The sequence below is a fragment of the Mustelus asterias genome, chromosome 8 (genome assembly GCF_964213995.1).
Source record: "Mustelus asterias chromosome 8, sMusAst1.hap1.1, whole genome shotgun sequence".
Taxonomy (NCBI): domain Eukaryota; kingdom Metazoa; phylum Chordata; class Chondrichthyes; order Carcharhiniformes; family Triakidae; genus Mustelus; species Mustelus asterias.
The window spans coordinates 137,345,906-137,360,404 of NC_135808.1; positions in this window are offsets into that span (position 1 = coordinate 137,345,906).

Consider the following 14,499-nt stretch of genomic DNA (forward strand, 5'->3'; position numbering starts at 1 on the left):
CTAAACAAAAATTCAGAGTTCGGTGACCCATCCCACAATCTGTTTTACAACACAAGGCGATACTCTGCGTAGTGACTGATATACAGACTGATACAGAGATATTTATACACACATTTTGTATCATAAATACTACAGGATTTTATAAACTGCTACACAGCAAACAGAAATAGTCTCTGAAAGTCTCACATCCTCCCACGTAATTCTGTTCCCCATCAGAGCGAACGTCACAATCCGCACACACCTTCTGGAGATCAATGTGATTCTACTGCTCAAAACCCCCCAACATACACTCACCCTCTCCGATCCCCAACACACACTCACCCTCTCCAATCCCCAACACACACTCACCCTCTCCAATCCCCAACACACACTCACCCTCTCCAATCCCCAACACACACTCACCCTCTCCAATCCCCAACACACACTCACCCTCTCCAATCCCCAACACACACTCACCCTCTCCAATCCCCAACACACACTCACCCTCTCCAATCCCCAACACACACTCACCCTCTCCGATCCCCAACACACACTCACCCTCTTCGATCCCCAACACACACTCACCCTCTCCAATCCCCAACACACACTCACCCTCTCCAATCCCCCCAACACACACTCAAACTCTCCAATTCACCCAAAACACACTCACCCTCTCCAACCACCCCAACATACACTCACCCTCTCTGATCCCCAACACACACTCACCCTCTCCAATCCCCCCAATACACACTCACCCTCTCAAATCCCCAACACACACTCACCCTCTCCAATCCCCAACACACACTCACCCTCTCCGATCCCCCAACACACACTCACCTTCTCCGATCCCCCCAACACACACTCACCCTCTCCAATCCCCCCAACACACACTCACCCTCTCCAATCCCCCCAATACACACTCACCCTACCAAATCCTCCAACACACACTCACCCTCTCCAATCCCCAACACACACTCACCCTCTCCAATCCCCAACACACACTCACCCTCTCCAATTCCCCCCAACACGCACTCACCCTCTCCAATCCCCAACACACGCTCACCCTCTCCAATCACTAACACACACTCACCCTCTCCAATCACTAACACACACTCACCCTCCACAATAAAAGGGGTTGCAAGGAAAAACGTGGGAACTACAGGCCGGTGGGCCTCACATCTCTACTGGGTAAATTGTTAGAAGTTATTCTGAGAGACAGGATCTACAGGCATTTAGAGAGGCAAGGACTGATTAGGGTCAGTCTGCATGGCTTTGTGAGTGGAAAATCATGTCTCACAAATTTGATTCAGTTTTTTGAAGAGGTAACCAAGAAGATAGATGAGGGCAGTGCAGTTGATGTTGCCTTCATGGACTTCAGCAAGACCTTTGACAAGGTACCGCATGGTAGGTTGTTGCATAAGGTTAAATCTCATGGGAGCCAGGGTGAGGTAGTCAGATGGATACAAAATTGGCTTGATGACAGAAGCCAGAGGGTGGTTGTAGAGGGATGTTTTTCCAACTGGAGGCCTGTGACCAGCGGTGTGCCTCAGGGATCGGTGCTGGGCCCACTGTTATGTGTCATTCATATTAATGATTTGGGTGAGAATTTAGGAGGCATGGTTAGTAAGTTTGCAGATGACACCAAGATTGCTGGCATAGTGGACAGTGAAGAAGGTTATCTCCGATTGCAACGGGATCTTGATCAATTGGGCCAGTGGGCTGACGACTGGCAGATAGAGTTTAATTTAGATAAATGCGAGGTGATGCATTTTGGTAGATTGAACCAGGGCAGAACTTACTTAGTTAATGGTAGGGCGTTGGGGAGAGTTACAGAACAAAGAGATCTAGGGGTACATGTTCATAGCTCCTTGAAAGTGGAGTCACAGGTGGACAGAGTGGTGAAGAAGGCATTCAGCATGCTTGGTTTCATTGATCAGAACATTGAATACAGGAGTTGGGATGTCTTGTTGAAGTTGTACAAGACATTGGTAAGGCCACATTGGTAAGATAAGAGAACAAAGAACAAAGAAAATTACAGCACACGAACAAGCCCTTCGGCCCTCCAAGCCTGCACCAACCGTGCTGCCCGACTGAACTAAACCCCCTACCCCTTCCGGTGAACATATCCCTCTATTCCCATCCTATTCATGTATTTGTTCAGACGCCCCTTAAAAATCACGACCATATCTGCTTCTAGTACCTCCCCCGACAGCGAGTTCCAGGCACCCACCACTCTGTGGAAAAAATCTGCCTCGTACAGCTCCTTTAAACCTTGCCCCTCGCACCTTAAACCTGTGCCCCGTAATAATTGACTCTTCCACCCTGGGAAAAAGCTTCTGAATATCTACTCTGTCCATGCCCCTCATAACCTTGTAGACTTATATCAGGTCGCCTCTCAACCTCCGTCGTTCCAGTGAGAACAAACCAAGTTTCTCCAATCTCTCCTCATAGCTAATGCCCTCCATACCAGGCAACATCCTGGTAAATCTTCTCTGTACCCTCTCCAAAGCCTCCACATACTTCTGGTAGTGTGGTGACCAGAATTGAACACAGTATTCCAAGTTCAGCCTAACTAAGGTTCTATAAAGCTGCAGCATGACTTGCCAATTTTTAAACTCAATGCCCCGGCCGATGAAAGCAAGCATGCCGTATGCCTTCTTGACCACATTCTCCACCTGCGTTGCCACTTTCAGAGAAGTGACCTGTGTACCTGCACACCCGGATCCCTTTGCCTATCAATACTCTGAAGGGTTTTGCCATTTACTGTATATTTCCTATCTGTATTAGACCTTCCAAAATGCATTACCTCACATTTGCTTGGATTAAACTACATCTGCCGTCTCTCCACCAAGTCTCCAACCGATCTATATCCTACTGTATCCTCTGATGGTCTTCAACATTATCCGCAAATCCACCAACCTTTGTGTCGTCCGCAAACTTACTAATCAAACCAGTTACATTCTCCTCCAAATCATTTATATATATTACAAACAGCAAAGGTCCCAGCACTGATCCCTGAGGAACACCACTTGTCACCGCCCTCCATTCAGAAACACATCCTTCCACTGCTACCCTCTATCTTCTATGATCGAGCCAATTCTGTATCCATCTTGCCAGCTCACCTCTAATACCATGCAACTTCACCTTCTGCACCAGTCTGCCATGAGGGACTTTGTCAAAGGCCTTACTGAATTCTATGCAGACAACATCCACTGCCCTACCCTCATCAATCATCTTCATCACTTTCTCGAAAAACCTGATCAAGTTAATGAGACACAGTCTCCTCTTCACAAAACCATGTTGCCTCTCGTTAATACGTGCACTTATTTCCAAGTGGGAGTAAATCCTGTCTCAAAGAATCCTCTTCAACAATTTCCCTGCCACTGATGTAAGGCACACTGACCTGTAATTACCTGGGTTATTCTTGCTACCCTTCTTAAACAAAGAAATGACATTGGCTGTTCTCCAATCCTCTGGGACTTCCCCTGTAGCCAGTGAGGATACAAAGATTTCTCTCAAGGCCCCAGCAATTTCTTCCCTTGCCTCCCTCAGTATTCTGGGATATATCCCATCAGGCACTGGGGACTTGTCTACCTTAATGTTTCTCAAGATCCCCAACACCTCCTCCATTTTGATCTCAACATGACTCAAACTATCTACAGACTCATCATCCACCAAGTCCTTCTCTTTGGTGAATACTGACACAAAGTACTCATTCAATACCTTGCCCATTTCCTCTGGCTCCACGCATAGAGTGCAGAAAAGATTTACTAGGATGCTACCAGGACTTGATGGTTTGAGTTATGAGGAGAGGTTGAATAGACTGTGACATTTTTCTCTGGAGCGTAGGAGGCTGAGGGGTGATCTTATACAGGTCTATAAAATAATGAGGGGCATTGATCAGCTAGATAGTCAATATCTTTTCCCAAAGGTAGGGGAGTCTAAAACTAGAGGGCACAGGTTTAAGGTGAGAGGGGAGAGATACAAAAGTGTCCAGAGGGGCAATTTGTTCACACAGAGGGTGGTGAGTGTCTGGAACAAGTTGCCAGAGGTAGTAGTAGAGGCGGGTACAATTTTATCTTTTAAAAAGCATTTAGATACTTACATGGGTACGATGGGTATAGAGGGATATGGGCCAAATGCGGGCAATTGGGATTAGCTTAGGGGTTTTTAAAAAAGGGGGCAGCATGGACAAGTTGGGCCAAAGGGCCTGTTTCCATGCTGTAAACCTCTATGCCATTATGATTCTAGTCCTCAGTGCACACGCACCCTCTCCAATTACCAACACACTCACCCACTGGGTTTTTCCGACAATCAACATTTATTTCATTGTCATCAGTAGATTCTTAATTCCAGATTTTTAAAAATTGAATTCAAATTCCACCATCTGCCAAGGTGGGATTTGAACCCAGGTGCACAAAATATTAGTTGAGTTTTTGAAGAATACCACTACACCGTCATCTCTCCATTATCTGCTCTGACACTGATTTATGCCAAGGGAGCAGAGACTTGCAGAGATGGTTTGAATTTAGTTGCTAAGAACGGTTTTAATGTGTAGGGAGTTTGAGAGGTTGAGATAGTTTGAAAATCACTAGTTTTTATGTAGTTATCATTTTGTATTTTGATTTACTCTGTTCTTAAGAATTTTGTGCTGAAATTGTCGGTAGTCATTTCAATAAATCGAAGCCAGTATTACTGCAAACCAGGCTGATTAGTTAATTCGGCAGCCTTAATTGTGAGATAATTAAAGAATAAGTAATTCATTTATAGATATGTTCGAAAGGATGGAAATCTAATTTGAAACACAAATGCTTTTAACTTTTATAATTATAAACATATTCTTAACAATTGATGATGAATACCGACCCTTATGGTGCTGTGGGAATAAGATTATTGTTTATTTCTCAGGCCACAGAATAAAGAGATAACATAAACGTTAGCTCTGACTCGGAGAGTCCAATAGGCCCTTGGCTAAGGAGCCTCAACTCCAAATGGCAGACAGCTATGTTGACCAATGATTGTTCGAGACCCAGCCTACCTCAAGGTAAGAGATTTTAGTTTGAGAAGAAGCATTTCCTGAAAGCTGAGACAACACGTGTAATTAGCTAAAAACCAATGGACTCATTCTGATTTCATTATCAGCCATTGTGGGTGAGGATGGATAGAAAGACAGAGAGAGGTGTGAAGAGAAAGATGTGGGTCACCATGGAAGGGACAGATATATATACAGGAAGCTAAACCAGCAAAAGAGAGATGGAGAGAGTGTGAAACTTATGGAGACAGGCTGAGAGTTGTTTCCCATGATGTTTATGACTTGGTCTGATAAGGGTAGTGAGATGTCTGTTCAAAGTTAAGCTCTCTCCTCTTACCATTAGTTACTGCTAATTACTGTTAATTAACACTGTGTCTTATCTTTATGACTCGTTACCTTTTACATGGTTAATAAGCATTCTGAATTCATCATTTAAAGAGTTCTTTCTTGCCATGTGGTTAAGTCTCCAGCACCTGGTGTGATTTGTGATTCGGGGTTTATTGCAAACAAGTTAACTGCATAAATATTATTTCAGAAAAATAGAAAATATATCCCAGGGTTTGCGGGGGGGGGGGGTGGTAATTCCAAATATTCGGGTCAAGACAGCTGAAGGCGCAGCCCCCAATGGTAGAGCAGAGATTGTGGAGGAGGGACAAGAGACCAGAGTTAGAGAAATGGCAAAATCTCAATGGATTGTAGGAGCTGGAGGAGGTTACAGAGATAGGGAGGCGTTTTGGGGCTGGAGGAGGTTACAGAGATAGGGAGGGAGTGTAGGGGCTGAAGGAGGTTACAGAGATAGGGAGGGGTGTTAGGCTGGAGGAGGTTACAGAGATAGGCAGGCGTGTTGGGGCTGGAGGAGGTTACAGAGATAGGGAGGCGTGTTGGGGCTGGAGGAGGTTACAGAGATAGGGTGGGGTGTAGGGGCTGGAGGAGGTTACAGAGATAGGGAGGGGTGTTACGCTGGATGAGGTTACAGAGATAGGGAGGCGTGTTGGGGCTGGAGGAGGTGACATAGATAGGGAGGGGTGTAGGAACTGGAGGAGGTTGCAGAGATAGGGAGGGGTATAGGAGTTGGGGAAAGGTTACAGAGATAGGGAGGGGTGTTGGGCTGGAGGAGGTTACAGAGATAGGGAGGGGTGTAGGGGCTGGAGGAGGTTACAGAGATAGGGAGGGGTGTAGGGGCTGGAGGAAGTTACAGAGATAGGGAGGGGTGTAGAAGCTGGAGGAGGTTACAGAGATAGGGAGGGGTGTCGGGGCTGGAGGAGGTTACAGAGATAGGGAGGGGTGTCGGGGCTGGAGGAGGTTACAGAGATAGGGAGGGGTGTAGGGGCTGTTGGAGGTTACAGAGATAGGGAGGGGTGTCGGGGCTGGAGGAGGTTACAGAGATAGGGAGGGGTGTTGGACGTTACAGAGTAAGGAAGGGGTGTAGGAGGTTACAGAGATAGGGAGGGGTGTAGGAGGTTCAGAGATAGGGAGGGGTGTAGGGGCTGCAGGAGGTTACAGAGATTGGGAGGGGTGCAGGAGCTGGAGGAGGTTACAGAGATAGGGAGGGGTGTTAGGCTGGAGGAGGTTACAGAGATAGGGAGGGGTATTGGAGCTGGAGGAGCTTACAGAGATAGGGAGGGGTGTAGGAACTGGAGGAGGTTGCAGAGATAGGGAGGGGTATAGGAGTTGGGGAAAGGTTACAGAGATAGGGAGGGGTGTTAGGCTGGAGGAGGTTACAGAGATAGGGAGGGGTATAGGAGCTGGAGGAGCTTACAGAGATAGGGAGGGGTGTAGGAACTGGAGGAGGTTGCAGAGATAGGGAGGGGTATAGGAGTTGGGGAAAGGTTACAGAGATAGGGAGGGGTGTTGGGCTGGAGGAGGTTACAGAGATAGGGAGGGGTGTAGAAGCTGGAGGAGGTTACAGAGATAGGGAGGGGTGTCGGGGCTGGAGGAGGTTACAGAGATAGGGAGGGGTGTTGGGTGGGATATTCTCACCGTTAAACTCGACTTTGTGAAGGTTGTGAATCTTTCTGCTGATTTTAGTGGAGATCATTTTCAGTCATCACACTATCTCCAGAACTTATCAATCAATATCAATAACTGCTCTTTGGGAAGTGGCGAGTTCGGTTTGAATTTAGAGCTGGAGGGAATTTGAATCTTGCCCAGTGTATGCTTCTGGCATCTGGGTCAGTTTAATGCCTTCAACCTGGAACCTGGGTGATTTCGACATTGAATGAAATGTTGGTGAAAGGTAATCGGATCGCAGACTGGAGCATTAGCCTGCAGGGAAAATGGGACAAGGAAAGGATCCGACTGTTCATTCAAACTTTCTCTCAGCAAGGCTGCTTTCAACTCAGCCAATTCCATCGTTTGGGTCTTTAGCTTTTTTCAATATTAAATATTTAATCATTGATAAATTCAGCCAATGGGGAAACAGGGAGTTTCTCAATGAAAGCCAATTGAAATCAATGCTGGGAGCAACTGGGGCGGCGGGTCAGACAGGGGGCGCAGTTCCAGACATCCTGTCCCAGGGTGTGAGACTGGGGCGCACAGACAGGGGCTGCTGTTCCAGACATCCCGTCCCAGGGTGTGAGACTGGGGCGCACAGACAGGGGCTGCTGTTCCAGACATCCCGTCCCAGGGTGTGAGACTGGGGCGCACAGACAGGGGCTGCTGTTCCAGACATCCCGTCCCAGGGTGTGAGACTGGGGCGCACAGACAGGGGCTGCTGTTCCAGACATCCTGTCCCAGGGTGTGAGACTGGGGCGCACAGACAGGGGGCGCAGTTCCAGACATCCTGTCCCAGGGTGTGAGACTGGGGCGCACAGACAGGGGCTGCTGTTCCAGACATCCCGTCCCAGGGTGTGAGACTGGGGCGCACAGACAGGGGCTGCTGTTTCTGTTCGGAGGACAACATTCATTGCCCATCCCTAATTGCCCTCGAGAAACACTGCTGAGCTTCCTCCTCAGAAACAGAAAGATTTACAGCAGTGAAGGAGGCTGTTCAGCCCCTCACATGTGTGCAGCTCCAACACTCAAGACGTTCGACACCATCCAGCCCGCTTGATTGACACCACATCCACAAATATTCACTCCCTCCGCCACTGACGCTCAGTAGCATCTACAAGATGCTCTGCAGCAATTCACCAAAGATCCTTAGACAACACCTTTCAAACCCACAACCACGTCTTTCTAGAAGGATAAGGTCAGCAGATATTACCACCTGCAAGTTCCCCTCCAAACAACTCACCGTCCTGACTTGGAAATATATCGCCGTTCCTTCACAGTCGCTGGATCAGAATCCTGGAATTCCCTCCCTAACGGCATTGTGGGTCAACCCACAGCATGGACTGCAGCGATTCAAGAAGACAGCTCAGCACCACCTTCTCAAGGGCAACTAGGGGTGGGCAATAAATGCTGGCCCAGCCAGCGACGTCCATGTCCCACAAAGTAAAAAAATAGATTTCTCCACGTAAATCGCACTTTCCAGTTTTTGCTCTGCCGCTCGGTGTCGCCGTCACGGAGTTTTACAGCACAGAGAGAGACCCTTCAGTCCATTGTCTCGTGCCAACAACATGCACCTATCTGTTCTATTGCTGCCTATTGCCCCTCTGTAATATTTCTCCACTCGACCCATGTGTCAGCTCATTAACTGCAGGAACCCTCACTCACACCTTTGTTACCTCGAGAGTCGGCAATCCCAACAAATCCTGGCTTCCACATTCCACACTTTCCAAACGTGTGCTCATCCAAACTCTGCTGCCTCGTGGTGAATTGTATCAAATCTGGCTCCCCTGCAGCCTCTTCGCATCCTCCTCACAGCACTCACTGCCACCCAGCTTAGTGTCGCCTGCAAATCTGGAGATATTGCATTCAATTCCTTCGTCCAAAGCATTAATGTACATTGTAAGTAGCTGGGGTCCCAGCACTGAACCCTGCGATGCCCGATTAGCCACTGCCTGCCATTCTGAAAAGGACTTGTTTATTCCCATTTATTCCCACTCTTTGCTTCATGGACCCATCCAGATGCCTCTCAAATGTTGCCAATGTGCCTGCTTCCACCACCTCCTCTGGCAGCGCGTTCCAGGCACCCACTACTCTCCGCTTGAAAAACTTCCCCCGCAAATCTCCCTTAACCTTTCCCCCTCTCATCTTGAACCTGTGCCCCCTTGTAATTGACACTTCCACTCTAGGTAAAAGCCTCTGACTATCCACCCTGTCTGTGCCTCTCATAATTTTGTAGACCTCTATCAGGTCTCCCCTCAGCCTCCGTCTTTCCAGTGAAAACAAACCTAGTTTATTCAACCTCTCCTCATAGCAACACCCTCGAGACCAGGCAACATCCTGGTGAACCTTCTCTGCACTCTCTCCAAAGCTTCCTCACCCTTCTGCTAGTGTGGCGACCAGAACTGCTCACAATACTCCAAATGCAGCCTAACCAAGGTTTTATATCGCTGCAACATGATTTCCCAACTCTTGTACTCAATGCCCCGGCTGATGAAGGCAAGCATGCCGTATGCCTTCTTAATCACCTTGGCCACCTGTGTTGCCACTTTTAGGGAACTGCGGACCTGCACGTCCAGATCGCTCTGAATGTTAATGTTCCTCAGGGTTCTGACATTTACAGTATAATCCGTACCTAAATTGGATCCTCCAAAATGCATCACCTTGCATTTGTCCAGATTAAACTCCATCTGCCATTTCTGTGCCCAAGTCTCCAATCTATCTATATCTTGTTGTATCCTCTGACAATCCCCGCCAATCTTTGTGTCATCCTGGATGGACTGTGCAGCAGAGTGTAACCGGATAAATGTGAAGGGTTTTAGCTGCTGCTGTGTATCTCACTTACTCTGCCATTAACGTAAGTTCTTTGTGTTAAACTGTTCTACAACAGTTCCCCGTTTCCTAATGAACCCTATCATTTACTCCCAGCCTTCTCATTATTATTCATCATTAATGTTCGAGAGGTTTGAATCCAGACTGGAACCAGAGTTAACGAGGAATCGAGTTTAAGAAATGATGTAAACAGTGAAAGGGATTCTCTCCCAGTAACTGCTGCTCACACTTCCCCCAAGAAACAGGAGATCAACAATTAATGTGTCAGTTTTATAAACCCCAGAACAACACAAGCAATAACTCGGGATTTATTTGTGTTTAGAAAGAGTTCAGTAACCTGATCCTTAGATTAGATTTAAAAGATATCTGAGGGAAAAGGAATCGATCAAAGTATAAACAGTGCTTTGAAATCCCAGCTCTGCTCTCACAGAAACAAAACCAGGGTCGCTGCGTTGTTCCACATCTGACCTCGTTCACATCCTGATTTAATCACTCCATCATTGGCTGGGTGTTCAGTGTGAAACCACATTGAGGGAGTGGTGAGAGACAGAGACACTATCTCACTGTCTCACTCCAACATTCCCTCAAACTCTCTCTTATTCTCAATCGCTAACACTGACACATTTCTCCACCTGGTTTCTTGTTCATTGTCCCAGTGGAACAATCTGTGTCTGTGTCGCCTCCAGTCCCGACTATTCCAATATTCTCCGAACTGAGTCTCCAATCTCCATCCGACAAAAACTTCAGCTCCTCCAAAACTCTCCTGGGAGTACCCCACGTCCCGAACCCCCACCCCCTGTGTTCACTGACCCACACTGCCCCCCATTCCCCCCCACCCCCTGTGCCCACTGACCCCCACTGCCCCCCATTCCCCCCCACCCCCTGTGCCCACTGACCCCCACTGCCCCCCATTCCCCCCACCCCCTGTGCTTACTGACCCACACTGCCTCCCATTCTAACAACATCTTGATTTTCAAATCATCATCCTCATTTTCAAATCCCTCCATGTCCTGGTCCCTCCCTATCTCTGTCATCTCCTCCAGCTCTGCAACCCTCCGAGATCTCTGTGATCCTCACATTCTGGCCTCCAGAACATCCCTGGTTTTAACTCTCCACCACTGCCTTCAACAGCCTGAGCTCTGAACTCTGGAATTCCCTCCACAAACCTCTCCGACTCTCTCCCTCTCTCTCTGCTCCTAAAAGCCTCTCCCTTTCAGAGTTTTTGTTGAACTAACCTTATATCTGCTTCTGTGTCTCAGTGTCAATTCCTGGAATGATTGACACTCCTTTGGACATTGTATTTGTTAAAGGTGCTATATAAATACAGGTTGTTGTTGTGACTTTACCCTGTCCTCACACTAATAAATTGATGATTTGAGGCTGTAATGCTCTATGTCCTCCTGCCAGGAGAAGCCCTGCTTTCTCTCTCACTCACCAGCTCTCTCTGAAGGTGATTTCCTGCAGTTGATGATTTCAGTCTCTGAATGCACCGACGCAGCTCCACTTTAAAGCTCCCAGTTTGAGTCGGTTTACTGTCTGAGAGGCGTGTGTTCACTAGAGACAGCTGAAGATTCCTTCTCTCCAGAGTTGGACATGTCCAGAATCCGGATCCACAGCAGCATCCTCAGTGACTGAAGCAACACAGGGAAGTCAGCAATGGGCAGATTGGGGCTGTGCAGTCTTTATTTCAGTGTTAGTGCTGGGGGTGTGAAGGTTTTGTAAACATTGCCTGTGGGCAGAAGTCTGGGATACAGACAGTGTGGAGAACTGGAATGAATGAGCAACCCCACACTAGTGGGCGCAGACTCTCTGTAAATCCCCTTCCTCAGCCTGGATTCCCTCAGTGCTACAGGGGAATGAGGGAAGGACAGAATTGTGTATATGAGAACAAGGACATCAGTAATGGCTTTGCTCCCCAGGTACCGTGTGTGTGGAGACGGACAGGCTGAGAAATATCCCTGTGTAGCTCGATTGTAATACCGACAGACATGAACCCGATATACACATCATATACACCCATATAATCCGATATATAAACCTCATTATAATATCCATCTACATTAACCCTATCGGGACACAGATTCAATGTAGATATTGAACATTCCCAGTGAGAATATTAAACATTCCCAGTGAGAATATTAAACATTCCCAGTGAGAATATTAAACATTCCCAGTGAGATTCCCAGAAACAGACGCAACCACATGTCAATTTCAAGATTGCCTCACTGTGTGCATGATTCCTGACTGACCTTTCCCAAAATTGGGAACGTTGGCTGTTCCTGGGCAATAAATTGGAAACAAGGATCAGACTGAGAGTTGGATAATCTTGAAGGAGAGGGTGAGGTTAATCACACAGCGATTGATTGCCCTGTCCTGTGGCTGCAGCTTAGAACAGCAGCTGGCATTAATAGACAGACTGCTGATTTACAATTCAGATATTGAAATCCTCTGGACCCATCGCCCACTCACTCAACACCCAATCACAGGCTCTGGGCTGGAGAATTTGGGGAGTCGGATGTAATCCATCCACGATCTCTCTCTGTCATAATCAGTGAGTTTTTTCATCATCAATCAGAGTAGAATGGGAGCTGTGTGTGTGATGACTCCCTTACAGACACTGAGGAACTGAGTGAGCTCCAATCTCAGGGTATTCAGCGTGGTTTAGAGATAATGAATGAATAATTCAACTGGACTCACTGTTGTGACCTGTAAAAACAACAGGTAAATTGTGCACAGCAAGAGCTCACAGAAACTAGTGAAACAGTGACCAGCTAACCAGTTTGGCACATTGACTGATGGATAAATAGTCTTTGAGACTCGGATAAGATCTTCCCCTTTTAATCCAATAATGTCACATCCAATAGAAAGGCCAGAGTTTGAGGAAGTTCAACATCTCTTCCATAAATCATCAACTCAGGTAAAGTACCATTGCCTCAGTACTGACCCGCTGACAGTGCGGCACTCCCTCAGTACTGACCCTCTGAGAGTGCAGCACTCCCTCAGTACTGACTCTCTGACAGTGCGGCACTCCCTCAGTACTGACCCTCTGACAGTGCGGCACTGCCTCAGTACTGACCGGCTGACAGTGCAGCACTCCCTCAGTACTGACCCTCTGACAGTGCGGCACTCCCTCAGCACTGACCCTCTGACAGTGCAGCACTCCCTCAGTACTGACCCGCTGACAGTGCAGCACTCCCTCAGTACTGACCCGCTGACAGTGCGGCACTCACTCAGTACTGACCCGCTGACAGTGCGGCACTCCCTCAGGACTGACCCTCTGACAGTGCGGCACTCCCTCAGTACTGACCCTCTGACAGTGCGGTACTCCCTCAGTACTGACCCTCTGACAGAGCGGCACTCACTCAGTACTGACCCGCTGACAGTGCCGCACTCCCTCAGGACTGACCCTCTGACAGTGTGGCACTCCCTCAGTACTGACCCTCTGACAGTGCGGTACTCCCTCAGTACTGACCCTCTGACAGTGCGGCACTCACTCAGTACTGACCCGCTGACAGTGCCGCACTCCCTCAGTACTGACCCTCTGACAGTGCGGCACTCCCTCAGTACTGACCCTCTGACAGTGCGGTACTCCCTCAGTACTGACCCTCTGACAGTGCGGCACTCCCTCAGTACTGACCCTCTGACAGTGCGGTACTCCCTCAGTACTGACCCTCAAACAGTGCGGTACTCCCTCAGTACTGACCCTCTGACAGTGCGGCACTCCCTCAGTAGTGACCCTCTGACAGTGCGGTACTCCCTCAGTACTGACCCTCTGACAGTGCGGCACTCCCTCAGTACTGACCCTCTGACAGTGCGGAACTCCCTCAGTACTGACCCTCTGACAGTGCGGCACTCTCTCAGTACTGACCCTCTGACACTGCGGTACTCCCTCAGTACTGACCCTCTGACAGTGCGGCAGTCCCTCAGTACTGACCCTCTGACAGTGCGGTACTCCCTCAGTACTGACCCTCTGACAGTGCGGCACTCCCTCAGTACTGACCCTCTGACAGTGCGGCACACCCTCAGTACTGACCCTCTGACAGTGCGTTACTCCCTCAGTACTGACCCTCTGACAGTGCGGTACTCCCTCAGTACTGACCCTCTGACAGTGCGGTACTCCCTCAGTACTGACCCTCTGACAGTGCGGCACTCCCTCAGTACTGACCCTCTGACAGTGCGGTACTCCCTCAGTACTGACCCTCTGACAGTGCGGTACTCCCTCAGTACTGACCCTCTGACAGTGCGGTACTCCCTCAGTACAGACCCTCTGACAGTGCGGCAGTCCCTCAGTACTGACCCTCTGACAGTGCGGTACTCCCTCATTACTGACCCTCTGACAGTGCGGCACTCCCTCAGTACTGACCCTCTGACAGTGCGGCACACCCTCAGTACTGACCCTCTGACAGTGCGGTACTCCCTCAGTACTGACCCTCTGACAGTGCGGTACTCCCTCAGTACTGACCCTCTGACAGTGCAGCACACCCTCAGTACTGACCCTCTGACAGTGCGGTACTCCCTCAGTACTGACCCTCTGACAGTGCGGCACTCTCTCAGCACTGACCCTCTGACAGTGCAACACTCCCTCAGTACTGACCCTCTGACAGTGCAACACTCCCTCAGTACTGACCCTCTGACAGTGCGGCACACCCTCAGTACTGACCCTCTGA